Raw genomic sequence first — 6,000 nt, forward strand, 5'->3', positions numbered from 1 at the left:
CAATAAAAGCAGCTTCCCTGTCCACCCTCCTTTTCTCTTCTCCCTCCTTCCACCCTCTGGCCGCTCGGCTTACTTCCCTGGAACCGATGAGGCGTTCCCTTCTGCCCTTCACGTACCACAGCCATCGTTACTCTCGCTCCTTTCCTCTGTCCTTCTTCCTCTCTCCGGACATACACTTTCTGACCTTCCCGCAACAACTCTTCCAGGCCTCTACCATGCCAATCCTCAATCTTTTCCAACTTTCTCCTAATGTCAGGCCAGGCTCTGGCCACGAATTGGGCCTTTAACAACATCTGTCCTTCCGGAGTGTCAGGGTTTACTCCGGAGTACAGCTGAAAAGATCTCCGGAGCCGTCCTAACCATTCCGTGGGATCCTCATCTTTCTTTTGACTCTCACAAAAAGCTTTATTCATGTTCTGCCCCTTAGGGACTGAGTCTCTGATGCCCTGGATAAGAATTGTTCTTCAGTCTGCCATATGTGTCCTATGCAGGGGATCCTGTTTATCCCAATTAGGACGCTGTAAAGGCCACTTAGCATCTGCTTGGGGTCCTGCCTGATGGTCTCTCTCCCAAATCCTCATACCAGCCATCCTGATCATCCCTCGCTTCTCAGATGTGCATAGATTCCCCAGTATTGACTGCATTTCGTCCCATGTACACACGTTGGGCCCCAGAAACTGATCCACCCGCTCTGCAACTCCGAGGGGGTCTTCCAATAGGTGTCCCATTTCTTTCTTGAACTCCCTCCCATCTCCTGAGTTGAGAGGTACCTCCACATAACCTATTCCTGGAATTTGGGCTGGTTGTCCCTGCTGACCAGCATTGGGGTTAGGGATCATTCCCAAAGCTACTGCCCTTAATGAATATAGAGCTTGCCCTTCCCTTTCTCTTTCCCCCCGTGTTAGGCTACGAGTAACGCGGCGATTTTCCTCAGAGACCGGCTCCGGGATTTCTACCTCTTGGTTATCAAAATCTCCCCCTTGATCCAAATCGGGGTAGACTACGGGTGGTACTGGTGGGGGTGGAGGAGGGGGAGGTATGTATGGTAGAGGGGGTGCAGTTGGAACTTCCTCAGGCTTTTTATTTTTCTTTTTCCCTCCCTGGGTGCTTAAGGCAAGAAGTTTTGCTCTTGTTTCCCCCACTATCCAGAGAGCAGCATACTTGCTCTCTTCCATATCAAAAGGTTCTTTAGAGTTTCCATAAATGTTTAATGTCTGGCAAATCCAGTCCTCAAAGCTTCCAGACACTGGCCAAAATGAATTATCACCACGGATCTGTTTCCCTCCCCATACTTCCATACAATAATGTACCATTTTTGCCCTATCCTTCCCTTTTCTTGAAGGATATTCACCCCAAGATTTTATCATTAGACCTAACAGACTGTCAGGTGGTATCTGGGGAAGCTTTACCAGGGTCCCCATCCCCATGGAATCAGAGGGCTTGCTTTTCCTCCGTCCCATCTTCCAGGACACCTTCATGCACACACACACACTCGCGGCCCCGTTTGTGGCCCAGCCCCTCTCGGGGTCTGGAAACCGCACTACTTAGAGGTCCACACTTGCCTCGTCCTAAAAGGACGTCTCATAGGTTATGTCCTGGGATCCCAACCCCAACCGAGAGGATTCCCACTTTTATACTCACGCTGTTCTGCGTCTTCACCCAGGCTTTGTGCACAAAGATTATGGGGTTACCGGTATCCCTTTTGCTTAATACCAAATTTAGGTTCATTGGTAAGGGTCCGGGAAGGCAAAGCCTGCACCAGGGCCGCTGCAGAGGCAGCGGGGCGCCTCCCTGATGAGGAATTCCCACCCAGTCGCCCTCATCCGAGTCACTGCACCAAATTTGTTATGGACAAATTCAACTGGGGAGGCCCAGAATTATAGAAAAATCAATTAACAAGAATTTATTAAGCAAGCGGTAGTGAGCAAAAGACAGCGCTGGGCGTCCAGAGAGTCTCTGCTCTACCACGGCGTGCCCCCCCACCCCTTGCCCTTTCTGTTTTTATAATCTTTTTTTTTTTTTCTTCTTTCCAGGTGACGTATTTTCTCTCAATGCACTCTGCGCCTGTGCAATTGGTTGCTAGGGGTTGTGGGGGAGGTCCTGGAAGTGCACGGCCTACCTGCCCCCCCCACACCAAGCACCACGCTCCATCTCCTTCTCCTGCTCAGCGGATTTTTGGGAAACCAGGGGTTGGTATGTATTATTGGCCACTGGAACTAATGGAATAAATTTGCTTTGCAAGCCCAGTTGTGTCTTAGATTATTTTGTGCATGAGTCTCCTCCTGAACCGGTGGCAATGACCACCAGGGACCTACAGGATACTCCTACTCTGCTGTCAATCAATTCTGAGAAATGATTTAAATATGTCAAAGAATTGGGAGTAATGTTTAGCCTGTGAGTTTCAGCAAAGTATTGACTCTGTCTTAGTTGCATGGATACAAACTAGTAAGTGAGATTGCTGGGTGTGCAGGTGTTAGGGAAGTGATTCCCTATGCACCGAGTACTGAAATAAACAAATGCCTCCTTTCTAAGCCTGAGCTGGCAGCAGGGATCAGGCCCTGCTTGGTAACTTTCATTTTGGCAACTTCTGTGAACAGGTAAGAAAGGTCAAAATGAAACCTTTTCCAGTTATTCCCCTCTGCTTCATCTTTTTAGATGCCAGAACTCTGTGCCACAGGTGGCCTGGCTGTGTGCAGAGCAATGCAGCCCCCACAAACCCCTTGATTTCCCCACAAGTTGCCATGCCTTGTTCCCAGGTGTGCCCAGCTCTGCCAGGAGAAAGAGCCCGCAGCGCAGTGGGCACCGTGCCCTGCCCAGCCAGGGCTTGGCACAGAGCAGCAGCAGCAGCTCCAGCGCCTTTCAACCCACTCCTGCCTTGGCTTCTCCTGGGACACAGAAGCCTCTGGAAATCAGCATCGCCAGTCGCATTCCAGCTTGGAGCAGCTCCTGCGGGCAGGCAGATGCTGCCAGTTTGACTGCTCCCAAAGGGGAATAAAGGCAGAGATGTACATGCTCAGGAGCCCTGGGCATATCCAGTAAACATGTAAATATGTGGGAGATTTGTGAGGAATTATTTCAGCTGTTATGCCAACAGTGCCTTCTCTCCTGGTTCTGTGTGTTCTAGATGAGTAATGTAACAGTTGGCTCTCCCAATTAAGAGGTAGATAGTATGTGGATGTTAAAATGTATAGTGATGTTATTGTAATATATCCTCCCATAGTCTTATTTGCCCTCCCCCCTGTAACAGCCTTGGTAGTCAGGGCTTTTGGGGAGGGCCGGCTTGTGACCAGGAGGCGCGGTGTAACAACACCTGACCTCCAATCAAGATGTAAGAAAGTAATCTCCACCAGTGGACAGCAGAGAAAGAGTTGACTGATAAAACTTTGGAGGGGCTAAGGGTATAAAAGGCAGAGCATCCGTTTTGTAGATGAGCTGCTCGTAATGGTCATAGAGACTCCCAGTGCTGCAATTTTACCTTATTCAGTCCTCTGTTAAGGTTTATTAAACCTTTAACATTTTAAAAGTGAGGGTCATTTCTCAGATGTGCAGTGCTTTGGGCTATTATATTAGTCAGGTTTCCTTTGCTTGAGTCCCATCTGAGTGCTTTGTTGGGGTACAGGCTGTAGGTACTTGGTGCGCTCTTGGAGTTACTCTTGGATCCCTTGAACAGCAGGGTTTGGCCCACAAAGGGAATTTGTGCTACTTTGTGACAGAGGAGAACTTCCCAGGCTATTTTGCGTTTGCTGTACGGATGGTTGGTTATTGCTTTGCATCAATTCACAGGCCAATATAGAGGGTTTGCATTGTGATGTCAGGGCATGGTTGCCATGCGGTCATGGTGACATCAGAAGGTTGCTGTGGTGCACAGAAGGCCTCAGCGTCAGAGCAGCCCTAGGCCTTGCTCAGTGCAGGATGCTCAGTGCATCCTCCTGGTTGAGGCACGTGTCAGTGGGCAGCTGCACACTGACAAGAGCCTTGTTTTTTCTCGTGTTGGAGTGAATCTGCGCAGCAGTGCTACAATGATTGAGCAATTTGCTGCTGCATTTGTCACTGTTTACGGCGTTTCTTATTCTGCCTATTACCTGACTAACCTGGCACGTAAGTAGAGGTTTTCCCTGGGTGTAACCGAACCTGGCTTTTGTATGTCTTCCTGCTCTTAGTGACCGAGTTATTTTGAAACAGAAGGAGCATTAGGGTGCCACTGGTTTGGGAAAGCTCCTGTCAAGAGGTTCAGCTAAAAAGGGGGTGTCTGTAGGCACAGGGGCAGCATTTGCAAGGGAACCTGCAGGGGTTCTGGTCCCTCCACGGGAGAGTCTGAGGCAGCAGAGTCTGTCATTTCCTCAGATTGCTGGGACAAGCAAGACAGCTTTGAAAATGTAAACTGGAGAACTCCTTGGAAGGCCTTCTAAAAACTCTGCAGTTGTTCCCAAAATTCAGGGAAAGCTTCTTTCTTTCTACATTTTGTCATGAAAGGATTTGACTGCCTAACTTGACCCTTGTCTGAGTGCTAAAATAGTGATTCCCTTTGCAATGAAATGCTAACTCCAAAGCAGTGACTATCTGCTCCTGAACCCTGGAGCTGCTGCTGTGCTGCGTCACAATAGAGCTGCCACAGCTCAGTGGAATTTTGGGGAAGCTTTTCTGGGCAACTGTTTCCAGCAAGTTAATGAGAATTAGTGCATACAACTGATTAAAAAAAAAAAAAAAAAAAGGTACTGGAAGGAGAGAATTTTAAAAGATGTGTTATGTGTTTGGTAGAACAGGAGCATTGAGTGTGAAAGAACAATTTGCATTTTCTTGATCATGTTTATATTAATTTACTGGCTAAACAGGCCAAAGTGAAGGCACGACCAAGAATATAGTCCTGATCTCTTGCTGGTTGTGTGAATTAAATGTGTCTCCTGGAGGGATGTTATGAAGCGGAAAATACTCTCGGTTTGCAATTCTTGTTCTGTGGGATTCACCAGCCCAGGCAGTTTTCTGACATTTCTTCATTTTCCCTTGCCCACTACAGGTCACGTGAAGCATGTATTCAGCGGTGCTGATGCTAAGGTGAGTGAGCAAGGAACATTTCATGTTGGTGGTGTTTAAGTATTGTAGAGTATGCTGTGAGCTTAGCCAGAACAAGTAGATTGTACAGGGCCAGCCATGCAGGCCGAAAGAAAAAAAATTTCATTCCTTCAACAACAAACAATTAGGCAAATTTGGGTATTTCCTAATTTCCATCTCAGAGACTTGAAGACTTAAAACTAAGATTTGCAGAGAGAATATTGCTTGTAAACACCAAACATGGAAGAATACTTAATAAATAGCAATTTCCTATAGAGTTCAATTAGCGCATTTTAATAAAGTCACAGTGACTTAGCCTTTTCTTCCTATCAAACAACACGACACTGCCTAAAAAGATCTGGTTGTACAACTAGAAGGACAATTGAAAATTGTGGATATGGTATTTAAAGTCAAAGGGGCAAGTTTGTGGTGGGGGAGCTGCGTGGGCCCAAAGGACCCAGGGGTGCCGGTCAAGAGCAGCTGAAGGTGGGCCAGCGCGTGGCCAGGGAGCCAAGAAGGCCAAGGGTGTCCTGGCCTGTGTCAGCAAGAGTGGGGCAGCAGGAGCAGGGCAGTGAGCGTCCCCCTGGGCTGGGCAGCGCTGCGGCCACAGCTGGGAGTGCTGTGCCCAGTTGTGGGCCCCTGTGAAGCAGAAAGTCCTTGAGGGGCTGGAGCGTGTGCAGAGGAGGACACTGGAGCTGGGGAAGGCTGTGGAGCGCAAGGCCAAGGAGGAGGTGCTGAGGGAGCTTTAGCCTGGACAACGGGAGGCTCGTCTGGGCCCTTCAGGCACACTTCCATAGATCCATAGAGGACAGCGCTCACCCCAAGACCTGCTTCCCTGCCAAACATCCCCGCTCTGCATGCAAGGGCTTTAGCCACCTGAGGAGGTGACACTTCCAATTTGTGGTTTCTTGGCTTGCTAGGAGGAGAAGCCCTGCTGATTTTCTCTCTTCC

This window comes from Vidua macroura, chromosome Z (genome assembly GCF_024509145.1).
Source record: "Vidua macroura isolate BioBank_ID:100142 chromosome Z, ASM2450914v1, whole genome shotgun sequence".
NCBI lineage: Eukaryota > Metazoa > Chordata > Aves > Passeriformes > Viduidae > Vidua > Vidua macroura.